The sequence below is a fragment of the Mytilus galloprovincialis genome, chromosome 11 (genome assembly GCF_965363235.1).
Source record: "Mytilus galloprovincialis chromosome 11, xbMytGall1.hap1.1, whole genome shotgun sequence".
Classification (NCBI taxonomy): Eukaryota; Metazoa; Mollusca; class Bivalvia; order Mytilida; family Mytilidae; genus Mytilus; species Mytilus galloprovincialis.
The window spans coordinates 23,738,301-23,754,556 of NC_134848.1; the positions used below are offsets into that span (position 1 = coordinate 23,738,301).

Here is a 16,256-nt window from a genome sequence, read left to right on the forward strand (position 1 = left end):
GGCGTTTCACAGCTTGCACCTTGTCAAGTTTTTATTTAAATTGTCCTAGTTTGTGATGCTTGATATATTTTTCCAACGTAGAGGATGTTCGTCTATCAATCATATTGTTTTAAAGTCATTATTTCGAGATCTACCAAAAACGGTGCTGCAATAGTGTTTTTAACACAAAAATAATGGGAAGATGTAAATCAGACTAACTTTATTGCACATTACAATCCATCATTTGCAATTAGACAAAGATATGAGAACTACAATATTTTTATGAACAAGTGTAAGAAACTGAAAATGCATTCATACCATCAATTCAAACAGCAATGCACAAGACTTGTAACAACCAATAAGTACTATAAAAAAAACAATCATTCAGGAGAAATAAATAAATTAATGAATTATTTTCTCTGCAAAATTGGCAAAATGAATTTCACTACTTTCATTCATGCATCCTTTGGAAAAATATAAGTTCTAAAATGACACAATATATGTTTATTTATATAAAAATAATATTTAGTTTTCGACTCTTAACAGGTATAAACAAGAATGTGTCCCCAGTACACGAATGCCCCACTCGCACTATCATTTTCCATGTTCAGTGGACCGTGACATTGGGGTAAAAACTCTAATTTGGCATTAAAATTAAAAAGATCATATCATAGGGAACATGTGTACCAAGTTTGAAGTCGATTGGACTTCAACTTCATCAAAAACTACCTTGACCAAAAACTTTAACCTGAAGAGGGACAGACGGACGGACGAACGGACGCACAGACCAGAAAACATAATGCCCACCTACTATCGTAGGTGGGGCATAAAAATGCACAGCTGTGTCATGATTTGTGAAATCTGTGCTGAAAACAGGCATTTATGGTGTTTGAGTAATTAAATCTGTGAAGCTCAACATTTGCTCGTCAGTTGGTGGTGGACAGTTATAAATCTTTCCTGCAGGATGAATGTACATCTGTTCAGGAAAATCAATTTCACAAATCAAAACTTTCCTCTAGATTTCTCCTACAATATTCATCCAGTTTAGTTCTTTTGGTTTAACGGGACACCGTCCTGATTTTTAAGTTTGTAAACCATTCAGTCTCTTGCTTACAAATGGTGCATGAAAATAGGATGGAAAAGCATGGCAGTAGACAAGTCTCTATAAAGTTGGTATGTGCCCTGAAAAAAGTTTTATAACATTAGCTTTTTTGAAACTTGTGAAAGACTTGTGCAACACACATACCTAAATAACTATAACATAGGTGGAGAGCATCATTCATGTCAATGTTTTGTTCCTGTTTACATTGTCATTGATATTTTTCAAGAAAGCCCGGGGCATAGCTCATGAATTCTTGTCATTACAACCGAAATTTACATAATTACTGCTAAAATAATTATCAGTATAATATATCTCTTGTAGAAAATCCATACAATTGTAGTATTAACCAAAAAATGTCAAACAGATGATATTGAATCGTAATCCCAAAAGTTATGACGTCTTGAATGCATCCCCCTTTTTATTCTAAAACGATAATTGCGGTTGCAAACAGACTTTGGTTTACTTGCATGGCGATACAATAACAGTATATATTTCTTAAAGAAAATAAAGTTTTACCATGAATAGTTTCCTGAACGTAGTCGTTTTCAGTAAAATGTGCCTTGCAAACAACAGCTGATTGATATGGGTTCTACGATTGCATCGCACATGACAATCTACGTTTGAGCCATGGCGTATTCATGAAAACTAATCCCTTTCTATTTCCAACTTTTCCTTCTTATTAAGTCATTTAGAAATGCAAGTCCTCCTCTTAAATGACACTCAGGTACACACCAACAAGGACTAGGCATCGTTAATTGTGTGATTGTTTTGCAGTGCAAAAACGGAAGTTAAGGACGGAACTGACTGGTCTCACTAATAAGAGACGAGAAGAATTTTAGAGACAAACAGCGACAAGAAGTTTAATTTAGTGACGAAGCGACAATAACTAACAAGGGACAAGCGAATCGTAATTCTCTCACGAGGCTATTCTCATTTGATGTGATAGGGTGAAGCTACACCTATCAAATATGTCCCTATGAAAAAGAAGAATTTCACTGTTAGAAAGGAAATGATATTGCATGGTTTTGATTCAATAAATTCTTTAAAAGGAAATTGAAATTTAATTTGTTTTGATGGCCAATTTTTAGCGTGTGCATAAAATATATATTTTTTTTATATCTAATAAAAACTAATCCCTTTCTTCTTAATAAAAACATATTTTTTATCTATCAATGTACAGTTATATAAAAAATGCGTATTTGGCACAACTTTTTGGAATTTTGGATCCTCAATGCTCTTCAACTTTGTACTTGTTTGGCTTTATAAATATTTTGATATGAGCGTCACTGATGAGTCTTATGTAGACGAAACGCGCGTCTGGCGTACTAAATTATAATCCTGGTACCTTTGATAACTATTTTATAACCGCCCCTATAATAAAAAATAATGCATGTTTTTTTTAATATCTATGGGGAATAAGTTGTTGCAATGAGATTTTTTTTATTTATGTATAGTCGCTATATAGTCTTCTTGACGCTTCTTCTCGCCAAATTAATTATATTGTCGCTTCTTATCGCTATTTTAATTTTATTGTCGCTTCTTATCACTTTTTGACGCTTCTTGTCTTTAATTAGTGGAACCCTATTCAGGAACGATAATTTCATATTTTACATAACTGAGACCGAAATAACTATAACGTCATACGGCTTCACGTACAGAAATACTTTAAATTGTATATTATGCAATATAATTCACGGTCAGTCGACTTTTAATTATAATATCATGTTATATCAACGAGTGAAATGATTTAAAAATATCTTTAGATCGCAAATAGTACTCGAAATTGAACGGACCTCTTTCCACACGGAATTCGAATAATGATAGTTTGTAATCAGATTGACTGCTTACAATGCAAAAGACACATTAATAAACAGATTTTTAAAACGAACAATACACACTGATCGTTTCTTTATTTCCCAATGTAAATGAAAGGAACAAAAACCAATACATACCACAAAAAGTAGGGGAGAAATTTAAACATTTCCGGATCTATTTCTTGCAAAATGACCCCCATCAAAGATTTGCGTAAGGAAAGATGAACCTCATGACTTGAAAGTCAGGCCTTAAAGCACTGCCTTTAAAAATCTGGACTAAAATAAGGCGTATAGGTACAGTTTTCAATTTGTTAGCGGGCATGACGTAAAACAGCGAATCAAAGAATTCAACTTTATTTATAACTAATATAGGACAATGCTGTTGATTAAAAAATTGCACACATTTATTAACCCATTTGTTGAAGAAATGATAAGTTCTTGTTGTACCGGGTTTTCTATGCGATCACACAACAATCCAAAAAAAGATGCAACTTTTAAATTAGCATGCCTTTTTATTGGATGTGATATACCTGCTACGAGAAAGCTATGTGGTTTTTAGGGCACGGTGCAATAAATGTGTGCTTCAAATGCACACAGAAGTTCCCTGTAGAAGTCGGGGAAAACAATTATTGAGGCTAAGGTTTTCTCAAATGGAGATCTCGCTCTTTACCTGATCATATTCATAACCTCGAGAGAATTAAAGAAGCTACATCAAAAATAGACTAAAAAAAATGAGGAGTCAATTACGCATTTGATACTCATCTTTATGCGTATTTGATTACATTCATCCAATTCGTATGTCTGTCATTGATCCAATGCACAATTTATACCAATGAATCGCAAAAAAGGATGATTAAACTTTTATCAGAACTTAAAACTTTAGAAAATGACAAATTGTGATCGCAATTACTCAAAAAGAATAATCGTAAAAGAGGCTCGGGAAACATAGGCAGTTTTGATTTAAAATTGGATGTACCTGTTGACCTTCCTTTACCAAGCTCTTAAAATGTGAATGCTTATTCCAACCAATTGTCAGCTGAGAAATCAGTCCAATCCGAATGTTCCAAATACAAATAATGATGAGCCTGTTCTGGGGATATGAACTGGTGCAACACCAATCATCACACAAACGGTGGTTACAATCCTCAAAATCACTTACACAAGGCAAGGATGGAATTTCACAAGATTTCATTTAAATACAAGCACACCAGTCGCAAAGTGTTAAATTCATGTGTCCACTAATGCTGTAAAAAGAAACCAACCCAATTTTGGAACAACAGAATGAACACTCTTCTGCAGGAGAAGAAGATCCTTTCAAATCAGACACCAAAATAGAACGCAGGTGATGTTGAAATTGGAGAACCTACATGATTTTGTCCCTTAGAGGAACATTTACAAGAAGACTCTATATGTATCTATAGTCGACCATCTGCGTAATTGAACCTAAGGGTTATACCAGATACAGTTGTATCACCTGGTGTAGCAAAGAAACAAAGTTCCATTCCTAGAGATATTGGACAACATTTGGAATATTAGGATGAAGATAAAAGACTGCCAATTCTTATGAGAGAATGTAAAGGTGTAAAGACTAGAGATGCCTTAAATTTTATAATTAATGAAGACAAGTTTGCATAAAGAAAACATTTCGACTACTGTATCTACCACTACAAATGAAATATATCCTTTCTGGTTGACAAAAAGACAATTTGATCATGGACAAATCTCCTGACTGATGAAATGGGGACTTGAAAAAAACAAGTGAAGCAAATACGTTATATAAACATAAATCCATCAGAGTTGTCATAATCTAAGTTAACTCATGTTAAAGTAAGAGAAGTCCTAAATCCAGTCATAGGTTGATAAGTTTGGTCTGAAATTTGAGATCAGTTAGTTCAATTTAACTTGGCGTTATGATACTTTTTTCACGATTCAAAAGTCAAATTATTTACTAGTAAACTTTATTAGAAGTTAATATTTGTTTTCTTTTATTTTTTAAATGAAATTTACTACTATCTTGACCACTGTGGATAAGATACCAAACCAGTGGTCGGATGCACTCAAAATTTATGTTGAATCTAGAGAGTCATTATTCCGAAAGAAAAACGGCAAACTAAGAATTCGAGTAGATTTTAGAGGCTTAAATCCAATGACCAGAAAAATGCCTACCCATTACCTCGGATTGATGAAGCGCTCGACGCATTTCACAGAATACTTCTGCAGTCTTGATCTTGCACAACGTTCCCCCGAACTTCCGGTTGCATCATATGTCATTGAAAATACAGCATTTATAGTAGGATCAAGGGATATTCATGCCGTTGGAACACACTGGGAGTTCTGGGACGTTATGCTGTTAATGGATAAATGTGTCGATGGAACCCTGGAAGGTTTAGAATAAACTCATCATAGATACCAGGACTAAATTTAGTATATACGCCAGACGCGCGTTTCGTCTACAAAAGACTCATCAGTGACGCTCGAATTCAAAAAAGTTAAAAGGCCAAATAAAGTACGAAGTTGAAGAGCATTGAGAACCAAAATTCCCAATAGTTTTGCCAAATACAGCTAAGGTAATCTATGCCTGAGGTAGAAAGGATATTGTCTAGACTTAAAGCACATAATTTGAAAATCTGATCAGAGAAATGTCAATTATTTGAAGAACAGTAAAGGTACTTTGCACATCTCATCTCTGGACGTGCTCCAGTTGACGAAAAGAACAAAGCTATTTGCACATTCTATTTAGGATCTAGACCGATGTTTTCCTGTATTACAGAATTCACAATGGCGAAAGACACCATATCTATCTTAAGATGATTTTTCAGATTGTCAGGTTACTGAAGAAGTTCTGTAACTCAGTTTGAAATTGTTTATACCTTGGAAAACAGTGCATTAAAGGCACAATGGGAAAAATGCGACAATTGTGGAGAACAAAATCATTTTGTTTCGCAATGTAAAACAAAATTAAACTTAGAGGTATAAGATCAGATTATACTATATGTAGTATAATCGGTGTTTCTCAAATACGCGCTAGATAATATATCTGCTATATACATATATTTGCCCTACTTGTACATAAGTTCTATATTATACCGCTGTAGTCTCCGAAACATTCTTTGTGACCTTTAAGGAGCGTGATATGTCGTCATTTTGAACAAACTTTCGAGGTTAAAACACTATAACGTCACACTCTTGGAAGCGGACTCGCCTTTCAGAGTAAATCTCTTTCAAATTTCCATTGACTATCCTGAGGTTAAATGGTCGTTACCTCAGAGAAATGTTTATGACATACATAAAATATCAAAAATATTACGCATTGATGGAATTTCTTCTCTACAGATCACGTGAAAAATATTTTATGATAATGAGCTCTTTGTTAGCTGGCTATAATGATAGCAACATACTTGAAACAAAATAATGAATTGAAATGAATCATTTGATTCATGAAGTACACGAATAAAATGTACCAATATGCAGGCAGAAGTTAATTGTTCGAACTTACAATCCGAATACGTAGCATGTGCGTTAAATAAGAGAGAAATCACCGATGTAGTTATGTTCGTTGACAAATCTCCTTATATGGGAATACACTATGCTAGTTTTTGTGTATTTTTGTTGGAACATATTACTCTCCAAATGTAGGGATTAGTTAACTTTTAAATTAATATAATTTTTGACTAGTCCAATTAATCAAATATAGATTGATGAGAGATATGAACAATAACGTTATGCTACACTCTATCTTCAAGTAGGAGGTTCTAGTTTGTTAATTCAATGTATTTACTAGTACACCGATGCAATAAATGAGGTGTTAGTAATATATCTACGTTTATAAAGGAAAGACTGTTCGTGTGGATGAACACTAAAATGATAGACAAAGTCGCAACAATTAAATTGTATGTAGTTAAAGATTGTCGGTAAAGTATCGACATGAAAATATGAGGAAAATATAGTTCAAGATTGTTGGTACGTTAAAACTCCGATCGTCATGAAAATATATGTATATCTATGGTTCTGAATATGTTGTAAATACGCACTCTTCAAGTGTTTTAAAATACGAATAATTATTTTGTGTGTACAAAAAATATATTTTTTTCATCATTCAAAACTATTCTGTATATATATCTTTTTCAGTATAAGATACCATACATATGAAAACTTTGTTTTTCCAACATGCTGTTTAAAATTGTGTATTATATACTGTTAATGCTCTATCAATTGTAATTGTATGATCTAACCCAGTCTTTTTATCACTTTCTGCACATTTTTCTACTTCAGACTTGGCTGCCTGTTTTTGACGCATAAGCCGCCCTGATGTTGAGTTTATAGGAATTACTGCAGAGTGTTTGATACTTAGTCAGAAATGTATGTGATATACATAAAATAACAAAAATATTAAATATTGTCGGAATTGTTACTTTACAGATCAAATCAAAAATACTTTATGATAATAAGCTCTTTGTTTCCGGGTTGAAGTGAAAGCAGTAGACATTTATGAAACACGGGATTCAAGATGTTCACGATCAAATTCAACTGCAGTCAATAATCAATTATTCTAATGTAAGAACTATAAAGTAGTCGGAAACGATTTTTAAATGAAATCAATGAAATAGATATGTTCGTCATCGAATCTCCTTATATGGGCATTCGCTATGCTAGTTGTTGCATTTCTTTGTTTGAGCTTCCTCGACTATCTGAACGTATTGTTATTATGGTACCTCATTTATAAAGTTTAAAGAAGGATGAGTGGAATTACATCAGTTTAAAGATGTCTGATTGGGGATGAAAAATCTTTGTATTGTGCTACCTTAAATCGACCATATTTTATAGATACATGTATTTGCTTAGAATGTACACCTTACCTTCCTTCGGTACATTGATACCTTTTGAACATTTTACAGTTAATTCAGCAATTTTTTTGATAATTGTATTGGATGTTAACTGAAATCGGTCATTTGATCAATATAATTTTCTGATATGTAATTACAATTGTATACGAAGTAAACTTGAACCAACCACACAATTATTAAGAAATTGCCACTTTTTTCAGTAAATTTTACCGCGTTTTTTTGAAATTCATGTAGATTTTTCTTTAAATCGACCATAATTTATAGATATTTGCATAGAATGTATACCCAACCTACCTTAGGTGTATTATTTTTTTTGCACATTTGACAGTTTTTTTATCATTGTATTTGATGTTACCTTAAATCGGTCATTTGATCAAGACAATTTTCTGATATGTATTGACAATTGTATTAGAAAGTAAACTTGAACCAACCACATAATTTTTATGAATTTGCCACATTTTTCAGTAAATTTTACCACTTTTTGGATAATTGTATTTGATGTTACCTTAAATCGGACATTTGCTCAAGACAATTTTCTGATATGTTTTGACGATTGTATTTGAAAGTAAACTTGAACCAACCACATAATTGTTATGAATTTGCCACATTTTTCAGTAAATTTTATCACTTTTTGATTAATAGTATTATTCTATTACCTTAAATCGGTCATTTGATCAAGACAATTTTCTGATATGTATTGACATTTGTTTTAGAAGGTAAACTTGAACGTAATTATTAAGAAATTGCCACATTTTTCAGTAAATTTTACCAATTTTTGGATAATTCATTTAGATGTTACCTTAAATCGACCATATTTTATAGATATTTGCATAGAATGTACACCTTACCTTCCTTCGGTGTATCTTTTCCTACATTGGCATATAAATTTGATAATTTTTTTATTAATTTTAGAAATCGACCATATTCTATAGAGAATTATAGTGACAGTAAAAACAGACCTGTCATTGGTTTAATAATATTTTTTCTACATTTTCCTAAATCTTTTTACCTTTTTTGATAATTTTAGAAATCGATCATATTCTATAGGTAATTATATTGACAGTAAAAACAGACCTGTCATTGGTTTAATAATATTTTTTTCTACATTTGCCTATAAATTTAATAACTTTTTTTTACAGTTTTAGAAATCGACCATATTCTATAGAGAATTATATTGCCAGTAAAAACAGACCTGCCATTGGTTTAATAATATTTTTTTCTACATTTGCATATAAATTTGATAACTTTTTTGATAATTTTAGAAATCGACCATATTCAATAGATAATTATATTGACAGTAAAAACAGACCTGTCATTGGTTTAATAATAGTTTTTCTTCATTTGCCTATAAATTTGATAACTTTTTTTAGTTTTAGAAATCGACCATATTCTATAGGTTATTATATTGACATTAAAAAAAGACCTGTCATTGGTTTGATAATATTTTTTTCTACATTTGCCTGTAAATTTGATAATTTTTTTGATAATTTAAAAAATCGACCATATTCAATAAATAATTATATTGAGAGTAAAAACAGACCCGTCATTAGTTTTATAATATCTTTTCCGACATTGGCATATAAATTTGATAATTTTTTTATTAATTTCAGAAATCGACCATATGCAATAGATAATTATGTTGACAGTAAAAACAGACCTGTCATTTGTTAAATAATATTATTTCTACATTTGCCTATAAATTTAATAACTTTTTTTACAGTTTTAGAAATCGACCATATTCTATAGAGAATTATATTGACAGTAAAAACAGACCTGTTATTGGTTTAATAATATTTTTTCTACATTTTCCTAAATTTTTTTTTACCTTTTTTGATAATTTTAGAAATCGATCATATTCTATATGTAATTATATTGACAGTAAAAACAGACCTGTCATTGGTTTAATAATATTTTTTCTACATTTGCCTATAAATTTAATAACTTTTTTTACAGTTTTAGAAATCGACCATATTCTATAGAGAATTATATTGCCAGTAAAAACAGACCTGTCATTGGTTTAATAATATTTTTTTTGTTTATACATTTTCATATAAATTTGATAACTTTTTTGATAATTTTAGAAATCGACCATATTCAATAGATAATTATATTGACAGTAAAGACAAACCTGTTTTTGGTTAAATAGTATTTTTTTACATTTGCCTAAAATTTTATACCGTTTTTTTATATTTTTAGAAATCGACTATATTCTATAAAGAATTATATTGACAGTAAAAACAGACCTCTCATTGGTTAAATAACAATTTTGCTACATTTCCCTATAAATTTGATAACTTTTTTGATACTTTAAAAAATCGACCATATTCAATAGATAAATATATTGACAGTAAAAACAGACCTCTCGTTGGTTAAATAACAATTTTTCTACATTTCCCTATAAATTTGATAACTTTTTTGATAATTTAAAAAATCGACCATATTCAATAGATAATTATATTGACAGTAAAAACAGACCTGTCATTGGTTTTATAATATCTTTTTTCTACATTTGCATATAAATTTGATAATTTTTTTATTAATTTTAGAAATCGACCATTTGCAATAGATAATCAAATTGACAATAAAACAGCCTTCATTGGTTTCATAATATTTTTTCTACATTTGCCAAACATTTTATACCTTTTTTTGATAATTTTAGAAATCGACCATATTCGATAGAGAATTATATTGACAGTAAAAAAACAGACCTGTCATTGGTTTAATAACATTTTTTTTTTACATTTCCTATAAATTTGATAACTTTTTTGATAATTTTAGAAATTGACCATATTCAATAGATAATTATATTGACAGTAAAAACAGACCTGTCTTTCGTTAAATAATATTTTTTCTACATTTGCCTAAAATTTTATACCTCTTTTTGATAGTTAGAGAAACCATCTTCTATAGAGAATTATATTGACAGTAAAAACAGACCTGTCATTGGTTAAAAAACAATTTTTCTACATTTGCCTATAAATTTGATAATTTTAGAAATCGACCATATTCAATAGATAATTATATTGACAGTAAAAGCAGACTTGTCATTGGTAAAATAATATTTTTTCTACATTTGCCTAAAATTCTATACCTTTTTTGATAATTTTAGAAATCGATCATATTCTATATGTAATTATATTGACAGTAAAAAGAGACCTTTCATTGGTTTAATAAATATTTTCTCTACATTTGCCAATAAATTTAAGAACTTTTTTTACAGTTTAAGAAATCGACCATATTCTATAGAGAATTATATTGACAGTATAAACAGACCTGTCATTGGTTTAATAATATTTTTTCTACAATTGCCTATTAATTTGATGACTTTTTTGATAATTAAAAAAATCGACCATATTCAATAATTATATTGACAGTAAAGACAGAGCTGTTTTTGGTTAGATAGTATTTTTCTACATTTGCCTAAAATTTTATACCATTTTTGATAATTTTAGAAATCGACCATATTCTATAGGTAATTATATTGACAGTATAAACAGACCTGTCATTGGTTTAATAATATTTTTTCTACATTTGCCAATAAATTTAAGAACTTTTTTTTACAGTTTTAGAAATCGACCATATTCTATAGAGAATTATATTGACAGTATAAACAGACCTGTCATTGGTTTAATAATATTTTTTCTACATTTGCCTATAAATTTGATAACTTTTTTGATAATTAAAAAAATCGACCATATTCAATAGATAATTATATTGACAGTAAAACAGACCTATTATTGGTAAAATAATGTTTTTTCTACATTTTCTTACAATTTTTTACCTTTTTTGATATTCTTAGAAATCGGCCATATTCTATGGGTAATTATATTGACAGTAAAAAAAGACCTGTCATTGGTTTAATAAATATTTTTTCTACATTTGCCTATAAATTTCATAACTTTTCTTGATAGTTTTAGAAATCGACTATATTCTATAGGTAATTATATTGACAGTATAAACAGAACTGTAATAGGTTAAATAATAATAATATTTTTTCTACATTTTCCTACCATTTTATACCTGTTTTGATAATTTTAGAAATCGACCATATTCTATAGGTAATTAAATTGACAGTAAAAACAGACCTGTCATTGGTTTAATAATATTTTCTCTACATTTGCCTATAAATTTAATAACTTTTTTTTACAGTTTTAGAAATCGACCATATTCTATAGAGAATTATATTGACAGTAAAAACAGACCTGTCATTGGTTTAATAATATTTTTTTCTACATTTGCATATAAATTTGATAACTTTTTTGATAATTTTAGAAATCGACCATATTCAATAGATAATTATATTGACAGTAAAAACAGACCTGTCATTGGTTTAATAATATTTTTTCTACATTTGCCTATAAATTTGATAACTTTTTTTAATAGTTTGCAATAGCATTAATTGTTCTAAATAATTAGGATGTTCTTATCCCAAGCATATAAACTTGACCGTATTTGACACAACCTTTTTCAACTTTTGATCTTCAGTGCTGTACAACTTTGTACTTTTTTCGCTTTCGATCTTTTATATCTGGGCGTCACGTTTTTGGCGTATTAAATTTTAAACATGATGCTTTTTGTTATTCATTAGTCATGTGTTTCTTTGTCTAATACGTTTTCCTATTTATTTGTATTGTAGTCCTGTAATATTATGTTGTCATTTTTATGTTATATTTAACATTGCCATTAAAGTGCGAGGTTTGGCATGGCACAAAACCAGGTTCAACCCATCATTTTTTCCTTTAAAAATGTCCTGTACCAAGTCAGGAATATGGCCATTGTTATATTATAGTTCGTTTCTGTGTGTGTTACACTTTAACGTTGCGTCGTTTGTTTTCTCTTATTTTTGAGTGTAAATTGACATTGCGATAAGACGTGTCACGGTACTTGTCTATCCCAAATTCATGTATTTGGTTTTGATGTTATATTTGTTATTCTCGTGGGATTTTGTCTGATGCTTGGTCCGTTTCTGTGTGTGTTAGTTACATTGTATTCTTGTGTCGTTGTTCTCCTCTTATATTTATGCGTTTCCGTCAGTTTTAGTTTGTTACCCCGATTTTGTTTTTTGTCCATGGATTTACGAGTTTAAACAGCGGTATACTAGTGTTGCCTTTATTTTTTATAGTTTTAGAAATCGACCATATTCTATAGGTTATTATATTGACTTAAAAAAAAGACCTGTCATTGGTTTGATAATATTTTTTTCTACATTTGCCTGTAAATTTGATAATTTTTTTGATAATTTAAAAAATCGACCATATTCAATAAATAATTATATTGACAGTAAAAACAGACCCGTTATTGGTTTTATAATATCTTTTCCTTCATTTGCATATAAATTTGATAATTTTTTTATTAATTTTAGAAATCGACCATATGCAATAGATAATTATGTTGACAGTAAAAACAGACCTGTCATTTGTTAAATAATATTTTTTCTGAAAATTTATGGGCAGATAGATCTTGACCTGATAAACAATTTTACTCCATGTCAGATTTGCTCAAAATGCTTTGGTTTTTGAGTTATAAGCCAAAAACTGCATTTTACCCCTATGGTCTATTTTTAGCCATGGCGTCCATCTTGGTTGGTTGGCCGGGTCAAGCCACACATTTTTTAAACGAGATACCCCAATGATGATTGTGGCCAAGTTTGGATTAATTTGGCCCAGTAGTTTCAGAGGAGAAGATTTTTGTAAAAGTTAACGACGACGGACGCAGGACGACGACGGACGCCGGACGCAAAGTGATGGGAAAAGCTCACTTGGTCCTTCGGGCCAGGTGAGCTAATAAAATAGGCTCTCCAACCCGTTTGCCGTGGGTTGGTACCCGTGTCGGTGGTTGACGAGATCCTTGTGGATGAGGGCTATAGCCAGACTCCTTACGGTCAGAAAATACCCGGACGGACGAGACTATAATTCAATAAACTGCTTTGGCTTCGATATCATCTAAACGGGAGGTCGGATGGACCCGGTTCGATCAATCGGCTGGTCATGTCGAGCCCTTCAGTTAATCCTCATCAATAAGCTTTCTTGTAACAATTTTCATAATATACACATGTATTTTAAATTAAGCTATTTATATTTCGGATAACTGAAGAAGGCGATGGCTCATGTGTCAATCAAGTGGTACGCTTTCTTTTTCGCTTGATGGATACGCTCTGCTTGAGTATACTATTCTTGGAACATCTGGTGCTTTCCGCAGTGGATCTTAGGTGCTGATTTTGAGGACCAGCTACATTATATTTGGAGCTCGTTTTCAGCATTAGCACTTGATCCCGGTTCGCCACGGAAACACAGGTTACAAACACACAAGATCTCAACACAAATGGAAAACATGATCATACCACATCTGTAACATTATTAAAAACAATTTTCAAATTATATACTATACTTCGTCTAATACTCCCATCGATATAGAAAATTTATCATTTTTTTAAACTTTATCAATTCTCCCTGAACTTTTAGATTGACTATCCTTTATTCATTTATTAGTTTTGTCCTAAACATGCATGAAATATTTGCCACTTGATAATTATGTTCTTGTCCTGAACATGCATGAACTATTTGCTACTGGATATTGAGCAACAAACAATCTACATATCAACCAATATTTCATAACCAGCAATTCTAAACCTCGTTCCCCAAAAAAAGATTAACAGGATTTTTTGGCATATGCGAGCACCCTGGATTTGTGTGCTACCCAATAAATGCTGAAATACGTGCCATTGTTATTATCTAGCTGGATATTATGTTATTTATAACTTATTGGACATTTTTTTCATACTTTTCATTCTGGATTACAAAAAAATATGACCAAAAAAACCTTAAATGATCGTCGATTTTCCCAAAAGTTTTGAAGTTGCACATAGGAAGTAGAGCACATTAGGAATCCTTATGTGTTTTATTATCCCCTGAGCTTTTGGCTAAGATGTCAAAGAACAAATGTATGAAATATTTAATCGCCGAAAATCTCTAAAGACAAGTAGTTAAGTTTTCCCAAATTGCAAAAGTCGTAGGAATATTGTTTGTCATCAATACGTAGTCAACTACGTCAGAAGTCTATGAAAATAAGTTCGACTGATCACGCTGTTGGCGGCAATTTTGAATTAGAATACGAAATTTCGTATCTTTTCAATATGGATGCAGGGATTCAAATTAGCGGTGGTCCGAGGTCTGCGACCTTCCATTTTTGCAGTCGGACTTTCTACTTGGTTACTAGGTACGCCCGACATGCCCGACGGACCGTGAAAGAAAATAAAAAAAAATACTTTTTCCAAACATTTTTCCAAAGTTTTCTAATAAACGATCTCAAACTTATTTTCATCATTACTATCCATGACAGCGATGTTCAATTTGTTCAACCGCTAGATTGATACAGAAAATCGCCGACAAATAATGTGTAAATCCGAGTAAAATTGTATTTCACTCCATCTGTCAAAAACAACATTGAAAATAAAATGGCTGCCGGGGAAGACAATTACAATATCGGATCAGATTCCGGAAGCGGATAACGGTAATCCCGGGTTCGGCTATCATTTAAAAAAAAATCCAGACAGGTGACAAAATACATCTATGCATGGTAAATAAATATAAACACTAGAATTGAAAACCAAAAGATATATGTAAAAGAAAAAAAGCAGAACACATTTTGTACACAAATTTTAATGTCAAAATCCAATACAATGTGACAGCTGGAAACAGTTTATCTAACAAAATATATGTTCCTAGTTGCAGTATAAATTTTCTTTATCAGTGATAAATTTTGGTAACGCTTGTTAGATGCTTTTAAAGTTAAACATATTACTGCAATTTCAAGGGGTATTTTTTTTTCTTCTCAATTTTGATGGGTCAGTTAAAATAGCTGGAAGAGTGCCAATGAGACAACTGTCCACAAGAGACCAAAATGGCACAGACATTAACAACTATAGGTCATCGTACTGCTTTCAACAATGAGCAAAGCCCATACCATTACCACATAGTCAGCTATAAAAGGCCCGATAAGACAATGTGAAACAATTCAAACGAGAAAACTAATAGCCTTAATTTATATAAAAAAAATAACTATGAAACAAATATGAAACACATAAACAAACGACAAACACTGAATTACAGGCTCCTGACTTGGGACAGACACAAGTAGTGCAACTATATATATGATACCTGAATGTAAGCAAATCATATTATATATAGGTGGAGTCCATTGGGCCACTCTACCTCCTCCTGTTTGATAACTTTGAAACGGATGAGATCCCCACCCCTCAACCATATACATTCATGGATGAGACTAAATAATCAAATGAAATATAGGGGCAGTCCCCAGGGTCACCCCACCCCCTCATGTTCTTAGAACTTGGAAACAGTCGATATCCCCACCCCTAAACCATATTTATTCATGTATGGGACAACATATAATTAATCAAATGAAATATAGGGGGAGTCCCTGGGGATCACCCCATCCCTCCTTTTTGATAACTTGGTAACAGTCGAGATCCCTAACCCTAAACCATATATCTTCATGTAG

At 31.2% G+C, this 16,256-nt stretch overlaps 1 long non-coding RNA gene across 1 annotated transcript; it reads right to left on the reverse strand.

The window, feature by feature from the left end:
• Positions 1–468: 468 nt before the first annotated feature.
• On the reverse strand, positions 469–1,709 carry LOC143051061 (uncharacterized). Its single transcript, XR_012970568.1, has 2 exons — positions 1,598–1,709; positions 469–1,161 (listed from the first exon to the last, which is right to left on the reverse strand). It is a non-coding gene; the product is annotated as an uncharacterized LOC143051061 (long non-coding RNA).
• Between the last annotated feature and the right edge of the window lie 14,547 nt (positions 1,710–16,256).